At 50.9% G+C, this 24049-nt stretch overlaps 1 protein-coding gene across 9 annotated transcripts in view; it reads right to left on the reverse strand.

The window, feature by feature from the left end:
- The window catches only part of IL1RAP (interleukin 1 receptor accessory protein), a 79905-nt gene extending 56194 nt beyond the window's left edge, over window positions 1-23711 (reverse strand). For 2 of the 9 annotated variants that reach the window (XM_088132362.1, XM_088132370.1), the window contains exons 1-2: window positions 23619-23711; window positions 22940-23072 (exon numbers count right to left, since the gene is read on the reverse strand). The gene's annotated coding sequence lies outside the window, so the exon portion shown is untranslated. The other 7 variants (XM_088132365.1, XM_088132368.1, XM_088132364.1 and 4 more) reach the window with 7 other exon arrangements.
- Window positions 23712-24049: the final 338 nt, after the last annotated feature.

Here is a 24049-nt window from a genome sequence, read left to right on the forward strand (position 1 = left end):
CCCATTCTCAAGAAGGGACAGTGTGTTCAGGTTGCATTCACACAACACGCTTGACCTGTTCTGGTCCATTTTCTGGGTTCACTCAGGACACTCAATCAGGAATCAGCTAACTGGGTTGGCTTAACAAGAACCAAGTTTAGGACGCCATGCAAATTTGGCCCCAGGTCTCTCAGCTGATCTGTTCAGGGGGTGAAGCCAGTTCAGCCATACGTTAGCCACCTTGCAGGAATCGGTCATCTGAATTCAAGGGGAAGACCAACCGTGTCGCCCCTTCTATTTTCATCTAAGCCAGGGCTATCCACGGTGGCCATCAAAGCCCTGCCCATCAAAAAGGGTGGGCATCGAGTGCACGGGGGTGGCGTCATGTTGACCTCTTCCACCCCACCTGCCAACACCCCCGATCCGACGCATGCATAAAATGCGACTGAGCAATACGTTCTCCCACAGTTGGCAACCCTCGGCTTTTTTTCACGCCTCGATCATCGCAGCTCAATTAGCGTAAAGGGAGAAGAGAGTCTGCCAAGCCCACCACAAGGGCTAGGAGATTTGGGAGCGGCCTCTGCTCACGCAAAGACTGGCCGCGCCTGGGCACTTCTGGAAGGAGCAAGCCGCTGGCCTGGAAGGGCACCAGCTCGAACTGCTTTCAGAGAAACTTGCAAGGAAACTCCGTCCTCCGTGTTTTTGTTCTCCGTGGCTGGCTGTTCCTGCAGCAGCTGGAAGGCTTTCCTGGGATGGCAGAAGGGCAATTCCACCCAGCAGCCCCCTCCGTTAATTGGGTGACCCACAGGGAGCCCAAGCCCCTCCTGGGGATAACACGGGGAGTCCCCGCCTCTGCTATTTTGAGCTCGGAAAAGAAGAGGGATATAAAATGCTCTAATCAAGAAATAAATTGCACGGTTACGCTGGCTGCTGGCCCATGAAGCTGCGGGCCGTGCAGGTTTCATTGGGGAGCTTTAAAGCACTGGAGAATCTATCCCCGTTTGGCAGTTAGAGACTGGCAGAAAAAACAGCAGGTTTGGCCCAGACCTTTATGGGCCCCCAGCCGTGGCCAGAGCGCACTCCCCACTTGGCCCCTGAACTGTATGAAAGCAGCAGCCGCGGGGGCTGCACGCAGAGGCTTTCCAGTTGGGCCGGCGACCTGTTTTGCTCTGGATAAAGCAGCAGAGGGAGGCATGGGAGAAGCCTGAGGGTGGCCAGAGTGGTCCAAGGCCACTGGTTAGTGTCCTTGGCTATCCCAAGGGGTCATCACTCGGTCAGCTAAGCCCCAGGAGTATCTGCGTTCTGGCCAAACAACACCAGAGAGAGATGGCTGAATCCAGAAGCGTCTCCCTCCTTCAAGCGGACCGTCTGGGCACCCGGTGACCCTTCTCATTTTCCATGCCTGTGGCAGAGGAGACATCTCCTCTTTGCCCCTTGGAGCTGTTTGGACCACGAGGGCAAAGAGCAAACGAGAGAGAGATGAGGAGAAGGGTCTTCACACCCTGGCCTGGATCTGTTTCTCACCTGGCCAGCTGTTTGTTCCAGGAAGTTCTGGGTTTAAGAGACAAAAATGGGGCCTTCTTCTCTCTCCTCAAGAGGTGGTTTAGATGGGAGGCTCCCATCCTCATGTATTTCCTAATCCGTCTAGTTTTAACTTTATATGGAATTAATGTCTAAGCCAAGTTTATAGCCTGCACCCAAGACAGCCCCATTATAAGTGTTTATTTTTCTGTTAGTCAATTACTCAATATTATTTTACCACTCTGCTAAAAGGGCTCCTGCTAAAATCAAATCCCTCCACAGACTAGCCATTTTGGCACAAACTCTGCCTCGGTGGGCCTAAGTTTGGCTTGAGAACTGGGAGAACCCGCTCGTGGCTCCACAAGCAGGAGAGCGGAGAGCCACGTTCCACGGATGAACAAGCCACCTTCCTTCTTCCTTGGCACGCATATGCAAAATGAAGCCTTTTGGGGGATGAAGAGGCTTGAGCAGGATTCTCAAGTCAAAATCCTTCTTGCTCACACCTAGTCAAGGGACGATCTCCCAAAGCAAACCACAACTGAACCTGGTTACTGTTTGGGGGAGAGATCCCAAGAAAAGACAAGGGTCGCAGGCTGGAGGAGGAGAAAGAGGAACGGCCACTAGCACATCCATGCGCTTGCCCAGAAGTCAAATTGGACTCCTGCATCTTTTCTACTTCCTTCTTCTCCAGAGAGTTGGCACGGCTCATTTTGAGCCAACCACGTACTTCGCGGCCTCCTGGGGTTGCTTTTCATTCCCCAAGATCAGGCTCTTCATTCTTCCGCCTTGTGCCACCTCGAGCACTTGTCTCACTCCAGGATTACGCCACCCCTCCGTAACCATCCTGGAACCGAAGCCAAGGGCTTTGTGTTTTCCTCCTCTGGTACAATAACAATCATTGCGGTTTTACTTCTCTTCATTTCCTGCGGGGTTCCCAGGGCGCACTGACTCAGGGTTCAAGGGTCACAGCTTATGCCAGGGTTTCTCAGCCTTGGCAACTTTGAGATATGTGGATGTCAACTCCCAGAATTCCCCAGCCAGCACACACTTCCCTTGGTCACAGTACTGTCACAGTCCCTTTTTTCCAATTCTCCATTATTGGATCTAAAATGAACTTTCTCAATCTCTCTCTCTCTCTGCCTCTCTGTGTGTGTGAAGGTGAAGACTATTTGAAGAAAAGCAGGATCCCAAGAGCTAAGGAGTCGCTATACTGATCAAGCCACCTTCCTTCCTTTTTTCTATGCAGATGGCATATTCAACATGACGCCTGCAATTCTAAACAAGAATTAGTTTAAACTATCACCCCTCCCCTTTCACTAGTTGCCACTCCCCACTTGACCGAACACGTTGCATAACTGTTTGCTGTGCTCGCTGCATCTCTGGAAAGGTCCCCTTGTTCCTACGCTTGTCCGGACCCGTGTCTGCATGCAAGTTCCTGCACAGTCCTGGGTTCCTGAATTGGATTTCGGCCCTGAGGTGGGGCCTGGATTCAAAGTCCTCAAGAGCTTTCACTGTCAGAAATAGGAACCTGGGGGAGAGGGTGCCATTATATTCACCACTTCCTGATGAAACTTCCATTGAACAATTTCAGCAACCGTGAGAACAAAATGTGCGGCGGGACCGGCTTTGGAGCTAATCCGGTCTCCAGGTTTTTATGGAATTGTGGTAGATCTCAACTTAGACAGACCTAGCTCAAGATGACAGCAGTGTGTGTGTGTGTGTGTGTGTGTGCACGCGCACACACACGCACGCAGATCTTAGACTGACCCAAAGAATGCCTTTCTGGGCCTCTCTTCCACAAGGACCAAGAATAATCTCCTCTTATTTTCTCTCGGGTGTACAAATACTGGCAAGACTTCCTGCTCCACAATTCAGGTCAAATCTCCTTAGAACAGCACTGCAACTGAACCCAAGTCTTGGCTAAACCCTTGAAACCAGAGAACTGGAGGAACTGAAACTGGGAAAGAAAGTAATTTTTGCGAGCAAGAACAGTTGTGCAAGCGAGAGGGACACAGAGCTTTCCTGGATGTAATGAACGCTGAGAAAAAGTTCTCCAGCCCTTTCAGGAAACGTTTCTGCTTTTCATTCTGGGGGGAAATGGACAAAGGAGAAAATTGCCGCAGCTCCATTTGGGCTCCACTGAGCGAGGGACTATAAAGCGCCTTCTGCTCAGCTGGATGGCTCTTCCAGGGGCAACTCCGATGGACGCCCCCATTTTATTAAAGTTCACTGGGAATTTCCAGTGCAAAGAGGGAGCTTCCTTTCGCAGCCACAAACTCAAAGGACAGAGCAATCAGTGCAGAAACCTCTCCAAGCAGTGATCAGCCTTGTGCATTTACAAAAGCACATAAAACAGAAGGAGGCAACCTCTCAAGGTCGCATTGCAAAAATAACACTTTTATAGACTATATGCTGCGATTAATCATTCTGGCTTCTAATTTTGCAGTCGAAATCACTAAGCAGAAGTCCCAAATGCAGAAAGCAGATAAGGAATTCCTGGGACTATAAATCACAGCAAAGCATTTATGCCCTTTGAAGAAAACTCTTCAGATGTATGCATGTTAATGTGTTAAATCAGTGAACCCTCTGTCTTTCCTGAAAGTGTTGCAATGTGTGTAAGGCCTTTGGCACTCATGGCATGCAATGAGCACACATAATTGTGGGCAAGATGAGAACTGCCCTTGAAGAGCACTTGGAAGCTGCAACAGGTCCAGAATGTGGTGGTACAGGCAGTTCTGGGTGTTTCACAATACCGACATACAGTCGTGTGAAAAAGGAAGTCCACCCTCTTTGAGTTCTGTGGTTTTACGTATCAGGACATAATAAAAATCATCCGGTCCTTAGCAGTTCTCAAAAGTAGGTAAATACAACCTTTGATGAACAACAGCACATGACATATTACACCATGTCATCATTTATTTACAAAAAGAAAGCCACAACGGAGAAGCCATGTGTGAAAAACTAAGTATGCTTTATGATTCAATAGCTTGTAGAACCACCTTGAGCAGCAATAACGTGAAGTCATCGTTTTCTGTATGACTTTATCAGTTTCTCACATCATTGTGGAGGAATTTTGGCCCACTCTTCTTGACAACATTGCTTCAGTTCATTGAGGTTTGCAGGCATTTGTTTATGCACAGCTCTCTTGAGGTCCCGCCACAGCATTCCAGTCGGGTTGAGGTCTGGACTTTGACTGGGCCGTTGCAGCACTCTGATTCTTTTCTTTTTCAGCCTTTCTGTTGTCGATGTGCTGGTGTGCTTGGGATCATTGTCCCGTGGCATGACCCAATGTCGGCCACGCTTTAGCTGTCGGACAGATGGCCTCACATTTGACTCTAGAATACTTATACAGAGGACTCAATGACTGCAAGGTGCCCAGGTCCTGTGGCTGCAAAACAAGCCCAAATCATCACCCCTCCACCACCGTGCTTGACGGTTGGTATGAGATGTTTGTGCTGATATGCTGTGTTTGGTTTTCGTCAAACGTGGTGCTGTGCATTATGGCCAAACATCTCCACTTTGGTCTCGTCTGTCCAAAGGACGGTGTTCCAGAAGTCTTGTGATTTGTTCAGATGCAACTTTGCAAGCCTAAGCCGTGCTGCCATCTTCTTTTTAGAGGGAAGAGGCTTTCTCCTGGCAACCCTTCCAAACAAACCATACTTGTTCAGTCTTCTTCTAATTGTACTGTCATGAACTTTAACATTTAACATGCTAATTGAGGCCCGTAGAGTCTGAGATGTCACTCTTGGATTTTTTGCAATTTCTCTGAGCATTGCACGGTCTGACCTTGGGGTAAATTTGCTAGGACGTCCACTCCTGGGAAGACTGGCAACTGTCTTGAATGTTTTCCACTTGTGAATCATCTTCCTCACTGTAGAATGAGAGACTTTCAATTGTTTGGAAATGGCCTTACAACCCTTCCCAGATTGATGGGCAGTAACAACTGCTTCTCTAAGATCATTGCTGATGTCTTGACTCTTTGGCATTGTGTTAACACACACCTTAATACTGGAGACCAGCAAACTCCCAAAACTTCAGCTTTTATAGAGGTAGTCACACTTGCTGATGACCAATTGATCAAGGGCATTTGATTAGCAGCGCCTGGCTGCTACTCAGCCTCTTCATACTGATGGAAGCAGCAAGGGTGCACTTAGTTTTTCATGCATGGCTTCTCCATTGTGGCTTTCTTTTTGTAAAATAAATGATGACATGGTGTAATATGTCATGTGTTGTTGTTCATCGGAGGTTGTATTTACCTACTTTTGAGAACTGCTAAGGACCAGATGATTTTTATTATGTCCTGATACATAAAACCATAGAACTCAAAGAGGGTGGACTTTCTTTTTCACATGACTGTATAACACCAGTGAGCTACACTGGCTTCTGGTGAGCTTCTGTGTCCAGTTCAATATGCTGGTTATCAGCTTTACACGGCACATGGCCAGATCACCAGTCTTGAACGGACCAACACACTGACCCTGTTTAAAGAGCTTTTTACATGTACGCAAACATATTATAAATTGTGGAGTCCTCGGGGTTCTCTGAGCCTGGTTGTTTTCTTGCAGACGTTTCGTTAGCCGGCTAGGTCACGTCTTCAGTGCTGGAAGGGAGTGGGGTTTGCTCCCTGCTCATGTGCAATAGCTTGCCCTGCCAGTGTTGGTGGGGGTGAGGCTTTCTCACTGGCAGTGCCTGGATTAGGCTGCTGTTGGCTGCTTGCTTGTCTGCCTGAGTTGGTGGTCCAGACAAACAAGCAAGCAGTGAACAATACCCTGATCAAGGAACTACCAACTCAGGCAGACAATCAAGCAGCCAACAGCAGCCTAATCCAGGCACTGCCAGTGAGAAAGCCTCACCCCCACCAACACTGGCAGGGCAAGCTATTGCACATGAGCAGGGAGCAAACCCCACTCCCTTCCAGCACTGAAGACGTGACCTAGCCGGCTAACGAAACGTCTGCAAGAAAGCAACCAGGCTCAGAGAACCCCAAGGACTCCAGAATGCAACTCTGAGCTACACATATTCTCTTCTACTGATATTATAAGTTCCTGTTGCCACCAGTTTGTCAATTCCCAATTTGAGCATATGTGAGGGATATAATATAAAAGTCTTAAGCTGCACCCCAGCCTTAGAAGAACAACCACTACTCCCAACCCAGCTAGCTAGAGACTAAACCTGAAAGCATCTGTATGCACACTACATGCCTAGCATGAAGCGACAGACTCTCCCTACAAAGCCCGTATATGAAGAACATTCAGTATGCAACAACTCATACCTACAAAGAAAAGGAGGTTGGGGCAGAATGTCCTTCATCAATATTTACTACTTGTGGAGGAAGCATTCCACTGATCAGGCAAGGTCAACGCCTCCACTGTTAGTCTACATGGCAATGTGGTGTAAACATCATGGCAGCTGTGGGCAAAAACTCAACCAACGTAGGTTGGAAATGGGAAAGTTTCTGTCTCTGGACACAACTAAGTGTCCAGAGCTAAAGAGAACTTTCTAATGCACAAAGAGGCATTTATTACCTTTGTCATGCTTGTCCTCACAACAAAAATAATATGAGCTCCTACATACAGAGGTAGAAGAAAGATGCTGGGTCAAGCAATGGGAGGTTTGTATCTTTCACACCCTGCTTGTGGGCTTTCCAGAGACATTCTGGTGGTCCATCATAAGACGCTGGGCTTGAAGAACCTCAGATCTGATCCTACATGGAACTTAGGCTTCTTAGCACTCCTGCAATTGTGGCTATTAGAAGTGAAGTCAAACTGAGTGTAGTTGCATCTGTATCTTGGATTTCAGGAAACCAGATTTTAATTAACTCAGAGGAATGCTAAGTAGGAGCTCATAGCAGGAGAAGTTAATTGGAAAAGAAGCGCAAGATGGGGGGAGTTCCTAAGGAAGGAGATATTAAAGTAAAATTGCAGATAATTTCAGGGAGGATGACAAATGGAGGACTTCAAAACGAGCCTCTGTAGCTGCATGAAAAATGAAGATATAAAAGGAAACTTACAGGAAATGGAGAGATGTTAGGTTAGAAAGGAAGAGTACAGACACAGAACTGTAGAACTTTTTATCAGGAAAGAGAAACTTCACAGTCAGCTGAGGTTAGCCACGGATGCTAAGAGCAGCAAAAAGGACCTCTTCAGATAAGTTCAAAATAACATTAAGAGCAAGAAATCAGGGCACCAGCTGCTCAGTGAAGATGCCAAAATACTCACAGGTAACAAAGAAAAAGCAGAGCTACTCAATTCCAATTTTGGTTCAGTCATTAGACTGACAAAGACGGACCACAGGAAATTAGGAATGCTTAACTGTGAAAAGCCAGTTTTAAAGCCATCCTAATTGGTGGCCATCATGACACCTAGTAACACATTCCAGCAAGTTATGGCCTGCCAGAGAAAAGCACAACTGTGAAATCTTGGCTTTCAGCTTCCTATTCCAGCAAATTAAATTCGATTTCCAGGAACTCATCACTACATGAAGAAACTCAGCAGAGTTGATGCAGTACCTAAAAAGCCGCTTATGGTCATTTGTCTATGAACTCCACCAGTTAACTGTGACTAGAATGAAGCATAAGCATGAAGAAGGGAGGAGGAGGAGGAGGAGGAGGAGGAGGAGGAGGAGGAGGAGGAGGAGGAGGAGGAGGAATAATCATTATCCATGTTTGCAGACCATAAATGGTTATCTGGCTGGATCTATAATTCTGCTTCTAGGACGTAGCCTCTGGGAAATACTCCCTTGGAAGCATGCTTGGGATTGTTTACACAGATCCAAGAGTTCCCCTCAGATTCCAAGAAGACATTTTTGTAAGTAAAGATCTGTTCAGGCATGAGATCTTGTTCTTCTTTCTGACATCTGCAAGAGTCTCTCTAATGATCCACAGGTAAACCTTGGGTGGGAGTTCAGCACTAAAAGCCTTTTGCTGGCAGCTTCTGTTCGTCATACCTTGGCATCAGCTTCTAACTTATGCTTGACCTCCATTCTTTTACTGACTCTACTTTTATAGTTCTTTGCTGGTGGGTAGCTTCTGTTGGACCCTCATGGGTGAATGTCTGCCTAGCTTTGGATTTGTGGTGGGTTACTGACCTTCAGTGCCACTTGGTTGGTCAACAGCCACACCAGACCCTAGAAAGGACACTTGAAGACCTTCTTCTCCCTCGTGGGGAAGCAGCAGGACACCAGGAGGGATGTATTGTGGGGGCGGGGGAGGGAGTTGAAGGACATAATTTGACAACATGAGCCCCACATAACTCTCAGATCCTCTCCAAAGTTTGGCCCAAAATTGTAATAGAAAGAAAAACAATGAAATCATAGTAGCTTATTTAATTAGAATGATAGCATTTAAAAAAGACAATTCAATTTTTGCCTTTCCCACACCCATATCTTTGCACTGGTATCTTTGTCTGGACCCTGCCTAGGTTTTGGGATAAGGCCCCGGCACATTGTCTGCCCTTGTTCTCTCTGCCTGAAGACTCAAACAGGATTCAGTTCCTCCTGACCATGAGACAACTGCAAGAAAGCAGCATCACCCTGATGTCGCCATTTTCATGAGGCCATGGAGCCGAGCAGCCTTGGCCAGCTGGGGACCCTCTAAATGTGTTGCCTAGAGCCCTTCCCAATGGCCAAAGGTAAGGCAATATAGAGCCAATTCAAATCGTATGCGACAAACATCTGGGAGACCCTGGGTGGCTAAGGTGGCATCAGAATGCCTGTGTTTCATAGGTCAAGGGTGAGGTGCCACCTCATCCATGCCAAACACTACTGGATCTCTGCAGAAACCAAGGTCTAGGAAGAGGATGGCTCAGGGATACATCATAACGCCTGCAAGATACAGATCAACTACGGAGAGACAGCCAAGGAGAACTTTGGGAAGGATAGATTCAACATTTCTGGTTTAATAATGTCATGCGAGTTTTCTCCAGATGATTTCATTAAGGATGGTTCATTAAGTTCTCCGTGATGAATCTCTCCCCTAATTTCTCACAGCCAAGGGGACAGACAAATGTTTGAGCAATCAAACTTCCTCTCAGAAAAGGCACCCAAAGCAGTACATCAGAGGGAGCGCTGGCCAGCGTCCAAGCCTTGCCACTTAGGTCAAATGGCTGATGTGCTCACGGGGACAAGACCAAGGAAGGACGCGCAGGACCCAATCTCAGGTCAGCAGCAGTCACGAGGGAAGAACGTTCACACAGAGCTCCCGAAAGGCCAGGCTAGGTGTGAGGCTACGGACCAGAAATCCAACACGTTCAACAAATCCAACGCTTGGGAAAGCTGTTCTGGTATCACGTCAGCCACTTTGGGGCAGCAGGATACATCCAGGTTTGCCAGCTTATCAGAATCTGGCCCACGCTGCTCTTGTGCCTTTAGCTGCATCCTGACTTTCAGAAATCCAAAGGTCCAGCTTTACCATCAGCTGCTTCTGCACAACGTGGGAGTCAAATTAGAGATTCCCTGTTTCAAGTGCTCAGAACCATGGAATAAAGCTCATACGCTCAGAAGAGGCATTCACACAGCATGGGGAACCTGGGTTAGCAAAACGCAGTGGCCGCGTTTACATCAGGACAGTGTTTCTCAACCTTGGCAACTTTAAGATGGGTGGACTTCAACTCCCAGAATTCCCCAGCCAGCAAGGCTGGCTGGGGAATTCTGGGAGTTGAAGTCCACCCATCTTAAAGTTGCCAAGGTTGAGAAACACTGCATTAGAAACTATATGACAGTTTAGCAACCTGGCTTGCCAACATACCAAGATAGTGGCTGGGTTACCAGAATTTCCAGAGATTTGTGGTTATGCAGACTCTTGCAGAGGGCCCTGTGTTACGCAAATCTGTTGAGAAGCAACCGCCAGACTTTTGAGAAATATAATTAGTAATATTAATGCGAAAAGGGGAAATAATTTCTATAAATGTTATATCACTTACAACAACAAAACATCTGTGTGATGCTTTCAAGCATCGGAAACACTTGATATGCATAATTTTACCCCTGCTCAGTATTATTTGCTTGTTTGCTTCACAACATGGAATGAACCAGGCTGGCTGGGTTACTGCGTGCTAAACCAGCATGAAACAAACCACATTATAACCACGCTGGCTGGGTTACTGCGTGCTAAACCAGCATGAAACAAACCACATTATAACCAGGCTGGCTGGGTTACTGCGTGCTAAACCAGCATGAAACAAACCACATTATAACCACGCTGGCTGGGTTACTGCGTGCTAAACCAGCATGAAACAAACCACATTATAACCACGCTGGCTGGGTTACTGCGTGCTAAACCAGCATGAAACAAACCACATTATAACCACGCTGGCTGGGTTACTGCGTGCTAAACCAGCATGAAACAAACCACATTATAACCACGCTGGCTGGGTTACTGTGTGCTAAACCAGCATGAAACAAACCACATTATAACCACGCTGGCTGGGTTACTGCGTGCTAAACCAGCATGAAACAAACCAGCAAAAAAGTGTGAGAACACGGCTGTGCCAGAAGGCCTGGGGGTCCGATGGGGGCTCACATCGTTGGAATTGTTGGTGGGATGATCGGCACTGCTGCCCCCATCATCTTGAATTGTATTTGGCTTTTTATACAAAATTGTTACTCGTTATTTCAAGTGCGGATACTTATACAGTATCTTTATAGTTCTTACTGTCTCCATTCTAACTGTAAGCCGCCCAGAGTCACCCTGTGGGGGAGATGGGCGGCGTACAAATGCAATAATAAACAAAATCAAATACAAATCGTGGCTTCTCTGATGCACGAACGGAGCAGAAGCAACGCTCAGGCCAGGGAACCCCTCCTTCCACTCTTTCGCCTCCGGCCTCCCATCCTGGGCCCCCACCCAACCCCCGACAAGGGAGCAGCCTCCGGGGGACCAGCCCCGCTGGCGATGCATTTGCGCGGAGGTTTCCCAGGAAACTGAAGCCCCGCCCCCCACAGCACCCTCCCGCCTCCCCACGCTGGTCCCCCAGTCTCACTGCCCGGAACAGCCGCTGCCCGTCCTCCTGAGGCCGAGCCGCCCGTCATTCCGGCGACTTGGAGGGCCCAGACGCTGCCGGTGCTCGGCTCGCTCTCCTGCTGACCAGCCCAGCCTTGCCCGTGACGGGGCGGCTCTCCCGTCCGGCCTCCTAGGCGGAAGGGACAGGATCCGAACTGGATCCGTCCACGTGCTTCAGGCACGCAGCCCGCCCCGCCAGCAGTCCCGGCAGATGAAGGGGACGCCGCGTGAGGCACTGCAACAGGGGTGCACGTGCGAGATCCAGCTCTCCCCTGTACAGAAGTCCGTGCAGGAGAAGCGTCACAATCTATGACGTCGGACATGGAGGAACGTGGGGGTCAAAGAGCGAGTTTTAAAACTTTTTTGGAAAAAACAAACAAATGGCTGAATGGTGCAAAAGTATTCCAGCCTTCAAAGTTTGGGCCTCCCTCCGAATCACAAGGCAAGTGTGCAAGTAAAATAAGGTCCCGCTGGCGCACGCAGGTGGGAATCATTTCCTCCCTTGCGGGGAGTTCAGGACAGGCGGGGGATCAGGAACTCAGCCAGGGCCACGTAGACCTCTGCGGCGGCATCTGCCTCGTCCACGGTAAATTCTGCCTTTGCACAGCGGGGCCTTTATTGCGGAACAAATCACGGCTGGAAATGAGGCAAGCTCTCTCCTTATTATGCTTTATGAGAAGGCTTAAAATATATTTATTTACCCACCCTTTTTCTTGCTACCGCGTTGGTTTGTGTTTTCTACACACTGTGCCTTTAATTTTTTTTTTTATGGATGTTTTTAATGGTACCTTTGTGAGCCATCCAGAGCCACGAAGGGAGTGGGCGCGTCTGCAGTTTCAAAATAAATCAAGCCCTTCCTACGATACTCAGAAACTCAAAGCACCCTTTTATTCCAGCAGGGAATCCAGCACCCCGAGGGTGGCCAGTCTGGTTTTCCTATCAAGCGTTGGGCCCTTTGCACTAACAGACCGGTTTCCAAGCTGGCAACTAACAGGAAGAGCGCAGGAAACTGATGAACGGCTTTTGTCCTGACCCCTGCCTCGATAGCAGCGCATCAAGCCAAACGAAACAGACACCCGTCCCATTCCTCCGGAGGAGACAGAAGAGGAAAAAGGAGGCATTGCTTGGAATATTTACTGCCCCCCAGTTAGAACTGAGGAATTCCTGTTCATCTGCAGGCATCGATCTTCCATTCCGGCCTCCGGAATCCAAAATATTTCAGCAATTTCTGCTGAGAGCTGTAAATCCACTCCTGGAAAAGATCAGCCTGCCGTATATTTTGCCTTAATCGAGCTGAGAAGGCAAGGATTGAGGGATCAGAAGTCCTTGCTCCGAACCTCCCTGCGGCCAAGGATTCAGCAGCTGACCTCAGCAGATCCCTTTCCCTCCCCCCCACCTGCCACATCGCAGACCAGGGCAATGATGCTCCCCTACCCTACCGGGTTGCTGCAAATGCCACAACCAACTCACGCACCGAGAAGACCTGGGAAAACTTTGTAGGGAATTATTGCGAGGGAGCAAACGTGCCTAACCTGGCACACCGTGTTCCAGCTCTGAACCAGAAGGCGAAGTCTGCAAAACCATTTTCACTCCAAGCTGACGGACCCATCCAGCTGTCTCCCGAATGAATATTCTGCTTTTTTCTACGGGTGCCTACAAAGGACAGCGCACCGTGGCGCACGAAATAAAAATTCATGCACCCTCAGAACTGTCATCCGAGATCTTTTAATGAATCGCCGGCTCAAGTCATCATAGTCAGGCGTACATTAACATTCAAATGCTCAGGAGAAGTCTGGTTGCACCGCTTCCGACTGGCCAATTTTATTCCAAGGCTGAAGATTTCATAAGCTGCAGCTGCTGTTCACGAAAGCTTCTGCCTTGGAATAAAGTCGGCCAGTCGGAAGCGGTGCAACCAGACGCCTTCTGTTTTTCGGCCACCATAGATTAACCCAGCTCTCCTCCTACAATTAAAATTCAGAGGAGAACGCGGGGCGCCAGAGAAGAAAAACTGTTCAAGCCAAAGTCAAAGCAGCTCGGAAGGTTGGCAAACCGGTCCTAGGCCAGAGTTTCCACATGAGAGAGCAGGGATCGCTTGCCAAAAAGTCCACACAGGCAGGACAGGCAGAAGGCATATTCAAGTCACAGCAAATGACAGACTTAGATGACTTTGGGCCCAGCCCTGCAAAGTCAACAGAGCAGCGTTTCTCAACCTTGGCAGCTTGAAGAGGTGTGGACTTCAATTCCCAGGATTCCCCAGCCAGCATGCCAAGGTTGAGAAATGTTGCAGTAGGGACACTCCTGCCTGGTAGGCCTGCTGGATGGGACGCCACCAGGACATTTCAATGCCAAGGCTCTTCCACACTGCAGTCAAGAAAACGACATGGTCTTAAAGATCCTGGGGTCAAGCTCAACTGGAGGGGTTCTTTCCCTCTTCAAATTAAAATGTTGCATTTCATTCATTCAAGGCAGTTCACACTAGGACCTCCCACATATTTGTTTTCCTTTCTGTCCCATTCAAAATTAAAATTGGGTGGTAACGTTTGGAAGGGACTGGGGTTGGTGGTCGCACGTTGGGTTTTTTTTTTAACTTTTTCAAGTCTTAGGCCCTGCACCAGAGTCCGATCCTCAAGCGCAGCCTCTGGAAGGGCTTTGCAGGGTGGGTCTATGCGAGCCAATTTAAACCAGGTCCTTACGTGCGGCGGGTTGCACGCAGCCAATCTGCACGGTACAGGCCTCCATTGCAAGCAGCAGAAGTTGGTGGCCAGCCTAGAGCGTCAAGGTCATTGCAACCAACCTTCCTGGCCCGCTCTGCTAACCATTTCCCAGCTCTGCAGCCTAAATCCAAAATCACACTGAGACCCAGAAGAGAAGCCAAAACGCAGGTGGAAGCATGACCTCATCCCCCTGGATCTGGCCGAGGTACCCTTGCCAAGAAGATTGGCTCACCCCACCTGGGACAAATCTGTGGCCAGTGGGCAGGGATGGCAATCCCTGGGTGACAGATGGTACCACCAGGCTTCCAAGAGTCTCTGGCCGCAACGCAGGCCAGAAAATCTCTCCCGCAGCTTTCCACCAACAGGGTCTCCAGCAAGCTGGAAGGAAGTCACCATGTCACCTCCTGTGCCTGGTCAAGAAACCAAGATGGTGCATTAGGCAGGCAGAGATGAGCCAGGCTGCATTCAGGCTAGCAAGCTGCACAAAACATGATAAGACGGTGTTCCTCAACCTTGACAAGTTTAAGCTGCGTGGACTTCAACTCCCAGAACTCCCCAGCCAGCCTTGCTATAAGGCAAAGTGGGTTGCAGCACTATCAGAGAAACTCCCTCAACAAATTGAACTGGGCATCAAGCAGGCCCTTCTTTCAGACCCATAATTTTCGCTTGGTTATTTTGTTTTTAACTGGACATAAAACAGGCCAGCAACAAACTCTCTCTCATACCATGCGGCGTTTCTCCATCAAGATGCTGGAAGACAGGAGCCGGAAGAGCCGGGGTTTGCTAGGAGCAATTTTGATGGTTCCTTGCAGGCAAAGCCAGTGGGATTGGCCTCAACCGGGATTCCAGAATCGGGGCACGTCCCAGGCCACCTCAGCAACTGCTTATCGCGTGCCAATGTGTCCTTTTCATCTTACACATCTCAAACCCTCACTTCTCCCAGCTGAGTTAATGGAAGCGATTGATGTCTCTGTATGCACATCCTCCCAGGAGGCACTTATAAGACCCCTCCTTAACAAGGCTTCCTAGACCCAAGATCTCTTCCTAATTATAGGCCAGTCTCAGATATGAGTAAGGTGACTTGAAACTGGTGAGCTCACAGCTCTGGATGCACCTCAGTGAAGCTGACTTTCTGGGCCAGGGTTTCTTGAAGGCTGTATCAGGGAGACAGCCTTGGTCTTCTGGGCAGATAACCTGTGCTGGAACACAGACGCACGGAGGGCCACCTCGATAGTTCTCTTGGATCATCAGCTACGACAACCTTCTGGGCCACTGAGCAGCGCTGGATCTCAGGAGCCTCGTTCTGCGTTAGTTCTCATGCTTCTTCTGCAGGCGTGTCTCTTTTCACTGGAAAAGGTGCTTCCTGATTTTTGCTAGAAGGAATGTGTGTCACCCTTTCACAAGGACTTGGCACCCTCCCAGAAAGACCCGTTGAGGGACAATTGAGCTTGCTGTTTTCTGTTCTTTTCTTGTGAAATCAGTTTAATGAATTGCAGGGGGAAAGAAACCCAAACAAAAAAAGGAAACAGCAAATGAACGTATTATCTTAAAAGCCAGAGCAATGACTCAACTGAGTTTCTAAGCTTTCTTCATGCCTGCCAAGTCACTAGGCCAAAGAAACCATTTTCCAAAATGCAAACAGCCAGCACTGTTCTTCTAGCCGAATCCGTGACCAGCTTCTTCCATCCAACGGCCCTTGCAGATGCCATGAATTGCCCCTAAATATATCCCAAGCCGCTGAGGCTTGAACTGCAAAATTCATTGGTTTAGCTGTCTACACTGCATCTAACACTACTCAGAAAATTTGCCTTCAACTTCATGTTGGCTAGTTTTAATATATTATTTGTTTAAATTTATTGGCCACCCGGCTCTGGTGAGTTACTGCAAAGGTGCTTCGAAGTTCGTGACCGCCCCCGCCCCGCGCCGCCCCAAGAACACAAGAAATCTAGTGTAGTTTCTGGATGCCTGAAAGATGATCAGCAAAGAAAGTCCTTTTGCTTTATTCCACTGTCAAGGAGTTACCAGGATCAGGAGTTGTTGTTTTCCACACGCTTAATCAAGATTCCCTTCCCTGCCATTTGCACACATCTGTTGCCATCACCACCTTCTGGAACAGCCTCTCCCAACCTGAAAGCCACCGGAAGTGCACATTGGGCTGGGAACAATGGGAATTGGAATCCAATGCATTCAGAGGCCCTAGGTTCAGGGAGCCAAGGAAAATCGCAGCGGCTAAATCCTTTCACATATTTGAAAACAGTAAAGAATTCAAAATGCATCAAGATTCTCCCGACTGAAGACTGCAGGGAGAGTGCCAAGTAAGTCTCCCTGACCCCTTTGACCCTCTGACATTTCAGACAAGTGCTTGGACAGTGCTCAAGTGTGCACAAAGAGGTCTCCCACAGGACAGCTGGAAGGATGCTCTAGGTTACAATCCCAACGTATTTGGAGGGCGCCGGTTGACCTAACGCATTGGCAGCTTTCACACAACACATTCAATCCATTTTCCAGGTTTGTACAATATACCTTCCCACGATCTAATATGATGGGCTGGGTTTGCAGAACAAACTACACCAGCAGGGAACAGAAAAAGAGCTCCACGATGACATCCAGAAGCTCCTTCAAGGCTCTCAGATGTCATTGCTGTGGCCCTGGAGGGGGTCCCTAAGCTTCCTTAATCTTCTAGGTGGGGCAGGGTCAGCCCAGCCCAGTCTGGCCTGGCCCATCCTATCCTTCTCCTTCTCTTCAAACTTCTTCTTGTCCTATTCTTCTTTTCCTCCTCATCCTCCTTTTCTCCTCCACCACTTCTTCTCCTTCTTCACCAACCCCATTCCTTCCCCTTCTCTTCTCTATATCCATCTTCTTGTCCCACTCCTTCTCTTCCTTCTCATCCTCCTTCTTCCCTCTTCCACCACCTCCACTCCTTCTCCTTCCTTTTACTATTGGCTTAGCCATAAATGGCTGCTTTTAGCTTCCCCTGCACACCTAAGTTGTTTTGTGCCTTTGTGGAGGACCACAGGGATGATCGTGATGACACCATACAGTGACGAAAACAAAAACCTGTTTTAAGCCAGGAAATGAACAAACTTTAGAAAAGAACTCAAAATGACTCCACATTAACTCCCTGGAGTATATAACGGAAGGAAGGGAAAACCCAGCTTTCATTTCCAAGGCATGTCCCTTTCACCTCTTAGCTCAGTCAAAAACTCCTTATGTATCTACAAGAGCTTTCCAAGTTGACCTACGCTTTTCATCTCATTGAAATAGGGTGCGATTGTACTTCCAGTATCCTGGTTTTAAGACGTTTTCAACCATCCCTTGCTTCTTCTGACCAGAGAATTGTCTCCATGGGATCCCTCCTTGCTGAAGGAAGCTCTCCTGAAATCCAGTGCTGTGCTCCAATTTCTCCTCCCGCAGCATCCTGACTCCCAAGAAAACATGGACATTTCCTCTCCAAGCTCCCACTGCTTTCACCTCTCCAACCACCTCCTTCCCCCTGGCTCAGGGGAGCTGATCCCTATGTCCAACATGTCTTAGCGTGTCACGTGAAGCAGGCCATCATCGCAGCTCTGAACCAAACGGAAGCCGACTTTCCCTCGGGACAATGACCAGCAAGCAGAAACTCACCTACTTTGGGGACAGGATGCAAGGAGAAGATAAACTAGAAACAATATTTATGCTGGGCAAGGTTGGAGGAGGAGGAGGAGGAGGAGGAGGAGGAGGAGGAGGAGAAAAAGACTGAAGATAAGGCAGTAGGCACACAGGTAAAGATGGTGAGCAGTTGCAGTAGACCCAATGGCATCTAACTATAGTTTGTTTGGGCACAACATATTGCATGAACACAGCCATGCTGTTTCATTCACCCAGATTCAGGCTTTGCCACATTGTGTAAACCCAGCCTCTGTTCTGATGAGTGAGAAAAAATCCCTGAGCGGTGCATGCAGTTTCTACACACACACACACACACACACACACACTCCGTGAGCCTTCTTTCTGCGGGAAAGCAACACGCTGTCCAGATGCTTCAAACATGCGTGACGGAAACGGACGATAACCTATAAGCGAAGATTGGATTCCTGTCCCAGCGGCTGCAAAAGGCAAGATTACACAGAGGAGCCTGTTGGAGATGCTGGGGAAAGCGGGGGGCTGCCGCGGCCTCTGGGCTGATCCACGCACCTCTCGGGTTTTCCTTTAATGCAACACCTTCCAAACCTTAAACGTTTCTGGGCAGAAAAGCCAACCAGCCGGTGCAGGGCAAGGAACAATTTTCCTGCTATGTAGAACTGAACCCCTTTGATTTATAAGGGGGGATTCCACTGGGGCTGTGCCCCACGTGACCACACCCTACCCTTCACCAAGCCCAGGCTGTTCAAGTTCCATCAGGTCTTCAGCATATAGAATTAATCTATTTTCTGGGTTTGCCTAATGCACTGAATCATAACTTTAACAAAAGGGCTGGGTTCACACATGTCGATACACACTAAGCCACCAAAAATGAAAACAGGGTTTTCCTAAATCTTATCTGTAAGTTGTCTGCTCTGCTAATTTTAGCACACAGAACGGCGTATTTTTGGAAGGGAATCTGAGTAGCAAAACACACAAATCTGGCTTCTGCAGATAGAGCCCTCCACGTGAAGGGGATTCTTTAAAACAACTTTTGGGAGGGGGTGGCTCCCCCCCTCCCCCACAGATAAGATTTCTGTCTCTCATAGGCTATAAGTACATTTTAATGTAATGGGCCAACTTTGTAAAAGGCCAAAGAGTTATCAGATTCCCAGTTCCACCTCTGTTGATTTGACACACAGTCAAGGCCTTTTCACCCTTTGCCACCTCCCCTTCAGTTTTTTTTCTCAATGCGCAGAGTGGCACATCAAAAGACAGGTCATTTCAAAATCATTAAAATGGGTTTAAAAATGAAGTTCTGATTTATTTTGATTCACCCGGAACTAGAAAGGGCATTTGCATACCGTGCTTCGTACGTCGTAGCCTTTGCTAAAATTGTTTTTATCTCCCTCTTCTCTTTCTTTTACAACCCTTTTAGAATAGCTCTGTCCAAACCACAAGCGTAGCCAGACCAGCTACAAACCTAACCGCTGCATTTCCATAACACGCTAAGCTGGGTTAGGGCTGAGCTTGTTTTTTCGTGTGGTGTGAACCCAGCCAGCTTGGTTAATTTAGGGTTTTACATATTGCACAAACCGAGAAAAATAGGTTAATCCAGTAAGTCAAGCACGATGCATGAATGCTTTGCATTCTCTCAGGAAACGGCAGTTAGCAGACGCTCTAGAAACACAACTCATTCTCCTTCCCTGCTCTTGTCTCTCCCTTGCCTCCATCAGGACACTGGAAGCTGGACCTACATCCGCAGGAGGACGTGGTTTCAGCGAAGCTTTCAACAAGGTTCCACTGAGTGCAGCTTGCATGGCATAGAGCTGGCTGGCTGACCACAGAGAGCCAACATTCATGGTCCTGGGTCGAACGGGAGCACGGAAGCCAGTGGGGTCCTGCAGGGATCTGTCTTGGGGGGGGGCAGTATCATTCAACATTTTCATCAATGATCTGAGCAACAGGATTGACGGGCTGCTTATCAAATGTGCAGAGGACACAAAATTGGGAGCCTGGCAACCAAGCTGATCTGGACAGGCTGGGAGGCTGGGCTGAAAGGAGAGGGAGAAATGGAAGGCATCATATCTAGGGAAGGAAAATGTAGGGGCCGCGTCCAAGATGGGGGACTCATGGCATGGAAATGCTACCTCTGAGAAGGACTTGGGTGCGGTCGCTGACAACAGACAGAGTGTGAGACAGCTGCCAGAACGGCTAACCCAGTTCTGGGCTTGCATCCAAGACACGTGACGTCATTATGCCTCTTCTCCTGCTAGTGAGGCTACACCTGGAGTCCTGTGTGCGATTTGGGGCACCCGTGTCCAGAGAGTTACCCTATGGACAGGTTAGGAGAGGTTCCGTGGAGGGCCACAAAGACGGTGCAGGGAGCCGAGGGACTGGGAATGTTCAGCTGGGGAAAAGAAAATTGAGCCGAGAAATTATAGCCGATTCAGGTACATAAAAGAAAGCTCCAGGGAAGACAGTCAAGAACTCTTTTCCATGGCTACAGAAACTAGGACAAGAAATAATGAGTATTAAGTTGCAGCTACCTACATTTTCTTCAAATATTAGAAAAAACTTCCCAACAATAAAATCCGTGCAAGAGCCTGGGGACAAGTGTCGTGGGTTCTCCATGTCTGGAGGCTTTTAAGGAGAGGCTGGAGAGCCACCTTTCATGGAGGGTTTAACTGTTTCTCCTGCGCCCTTCAGAGGGTCAGGCTAGATGATCTTTGGCTTCTCTTATGGCTCCGGCTCCACAGCTCTATGATGGGCCTCTACAAGCAACAGCAGTGAACACCGGACGCCGCCACCTGGCACAGCTCACAACGACATCTCATGCATCACGACATTGTTCTGCCTGCGATGCCTCCTTGCCCCCCAGGCAGGGTCTTCCTCAGCAAAGATGGGCCATGTTGAAACATCCCTTAAAAGGGCAGCCTCTCCCTGTCCATTTTGAAAAGGAACAGACCCATTCTCGCATTAACAGCCACAAGAAAAAGACACAAACATCACCCACAGAGCCATTCAAGAGACGATGGGTTGACAACGAACAGCTGACCCGACCGATGTGCGGGAAGTTGCCAGGCAGGAATTCTTGAGATGGGACATCCTAAGCTGAGAATGCAAGAGGTCAACAGGGCACAAAGCCAGAGGCAAGAGCCACAAGCGCAGCAGGTGTGTCACAAGAGGACAAGCCAACACAAAGCCTGACTCAGGGAACAACACTGAATTGCGTGCACGTGACCCGCTTCCAACCACAGGTGCTGGTAAAAGGAAGGAAGGAAGGAAGGAAGGAAGGAAGGAAGGAAGGAAGGAAGGAAGGAAGGAAGGAAGGAAGGAAGGAAGGAAGGAAGGAAGGAAGGAAAAATTTAGGCACAGGTCCCAACATTGTAATTCGCTTGATTTTTGCCTTCCCCAAACCCGAAATAAGGTAGGCGAGGTTCTTTGCATATTCAAAAAGCATCACAGGAGTGCCAGAAAAAAATGTCGTCGTCATAACTCGCATAACTGACACGGTGCACGGCAGTTCTGACTGCAGACCCAAATCTCATGCAACGAGCAGTCGAGTCCAAACACCCCAGGGAGTAAATGGGATTGGCCGCTACGGAGCAGGACCTGCCGCTCACGTGGAGAGGCCTCGGCTGGGAAGCCAGGAGTCCGTCTTAGGGGAGAAGAACCAATTCCCAATGGAGGAGCTCCTTTCCAACATTCATCTCTTTGGCTCAGGTTTCCCGGAAGGATTTGCCTTGGACCAAAGTACAGAGCAGCACCAAGCGCCGCTGGCCCAGCTGGCAGGCGCGCCCTCCAAAATAAAATCCAGGCAGAGCAGGAGGAAGATCAGCCAGGAGGAAGGCAGCGGGCAAAAGATTCATCTGAAAGGAAGGCAGCTGGATGCCAGGACAGCGGGCATCTCCTGGGAAGGCAGCTGCTTCCATCGGCACCCGAATCAAATCCACAACCCAGCAGAGGCGGATTTATTTTCTTTTCCCTCTTTGCTCTCTCCTTTCCTTCGGCTCATCTTTTTCCTTATCGTTTCCAAAAGCGACGGTTGGGCACAGTGTGCCTTCCGGCAGCCAACTAATGTGGCGGGAGGTTTGGTTATTTCCCCAACTTCAGGGCCCAGATGCTCCGGGCAATTCGCCCAGAGACCAATGTGGCAGCCCTGGAAAGGCCGAACCAGGAAGGCCCGTTTTAGCCACAAGCCCAGCAGAACAAGGGGGTGGCCCCCAGCAGCAGCAGCAGCAGCAGCAGCAGCAGCAGCAGCAGCAGCAGCAGCAGCAGCAGCAGCAGCAGCAGCAGCAGCAGCAGCATCCCACCGCCCAGATCAGGAGAAGTGAAGCAGCCCGGATGGGAAGGGAAGGGAAGGGAAGGGAAGGGAAGGGAAGGGAAGGGAAGGGAAGGGAAGGGAAGGGAAGGGAAGGGAAGGGAAGGGAAGGGAAGGGAAGCCTTCAGCAGGGACACACACCACACACCGAGGGCTGAGAAGGCCCACCATATGAGGAGGCTGCCTGCTAATGAGGTCAGTTAAAGAGCTCAGGGCCACATTCACACAACAGGCTAACCGGGGAGAGGATGGAGGGGGCCTTACGCGGCAGGCGAGCCCATCCCTTGGGGCTGCTCTGCGGTTCAGCCCATTGTGCAACCCCAGACTTCACTGGGGGCAGCCAACCAGGGGGCTCTGGGCGGGCGAGGGTGGCCTGCTTCACAACCAGCTGGTCAAACCCACGAATGCGCGACTCTTCCCGGCTGCAATCTTGCCCTTGTCCCAAAGATCCTACAGCCAGGAGTGCTGGTTGATCCCCCGCTAGCCACACATGCCAGCCCTGTGAGGTTGACCAGGCTGAGCGGAGAGGGAAAAGAAAGTGCCGCGAGACCGCCCGGGCAGGGGGCCGCCGGCAATTCAACCGCCCCCAGTCCAGCTCCCGCGCGGCCCGTCTCGCGGCCCCCCACGCCGGCCGCCCCGGCGGAGCTCGTCCACGCAGCAGCCAGCCACAGTGACCCAGCCAGGTCAGCGCAGCCGCCTCTGCCTGCCGGGCAACCGCGCCGACGGAATCCTCTCCCGAGCGGCTGCTAGCCGCGGGCTGACCACAGCTCCCATCTGCCCCACCCGCCAGAGCTGCCGACCTACCTCGCAGAGCTGTCGTCGGGCCGCCGGACGGGCGAAGGCGAAGGCCGCGGCTCCCTCCTGCGCGAGCGCCGGGCACGAGGCGGCGGTCAGCGCCCGCGCGGCTGCGCCATCCCCGCGGGCTCCGGGCTCCAGCCTGCGGGGAAGGCAAGCGGCAGGCCGGTTAGCGCTCCTCGCCGGCCCGCCCCGGCGCCGCGCGGAAGGGGCCCGGCGGGGGCGGCTCGGTCTCCCCGCCGGGCGCTCGGGGAACTTCCTGCGGGCACCGGCGCTCCGAGAGCGCGAGCCGTGCCGCGCATCCCCAGCCGGCGGCGGCGGCTCAGCTGCCCCGCCTCAGCCGCGCCGCGCCGCGCCGCCGGAGAGCCGGCGAGCCTGGCGCTGCCCCGCCGCTCACTTTCGGACTTTGCCTCCCGCCGCCGGTCTCTGGGGAAGGCGCTCCGGCGGCGGCGGGGGCGGCGAAGCCGGGCTCCGAAGCCCTCCTGGCCGACGACTCCGCGCCCCGCCCCGCCCGTTTGCACGGCCGCCGCCGCCGCCGCCTTCCAGGACGCTGCTCCCGGAGGAAGAGCCCCCGCCCTCGGCCCCTTCCCCGCCCTTCCCTGCCCTTCCGCCGAGAGCCGAGCGGCAGGCCGGCGGCCGCCTCGCCTGCCCGCAGCTCGGATCCCCGGCAGCGGGCGCGCCCGCTTACCCTGCCAGGCGCCCAGCCACCGACCGACCGACCGACCGACCGACCACCGGCTCGGCCGCTTCCGAAATTTCCCCACTTCCCCGCCGCCCGGCCCCGCCTCGGGCGCGCTGATTGGCGGAGGCGCCGGCGAAGGCGAGCCCGCGCCGCCTCCCCCGCGGCTCCCGGGCCGGGCTAGCCGGCCGGCCAGCCGCGAGCCCCGCGCGCTCGCCAAGTCCTCGCGGGGAAGGGCCGGCGCGTGGACTACGACGCCCATCGTCCACAGCAGAGGAGTCGCGGCGGCGGCGGGGCGGCGGGACTGTCGGGGCGATGCCGCGTCCGGCAGACCCGGGCTCCCGGCGCCTGCAAGAGCGGACGTGGGTGACGCGGGAGGGTACCTGGAGCGCTCGGGGCCCCCGGCCGGGGTCCGACTCCGAGCATCTCTCCCTGGGCGG

This window comes from Python bivittatus, unplaced genomic scaffold (genome assembly GCF_059951505.1).
Source record: "Python bivittatus isolate LINGU-HERP-01145 unplaced genomic scaffold, Pbiv_v1 ctg000980_np1212, whole genome shotgun sequence".
Taxonomy (NCBI): Eukaryota; Metazoa; Chordata; class Lepidosauria; order Squamata; family Pythonidae; genus Python; species Python bivittatus.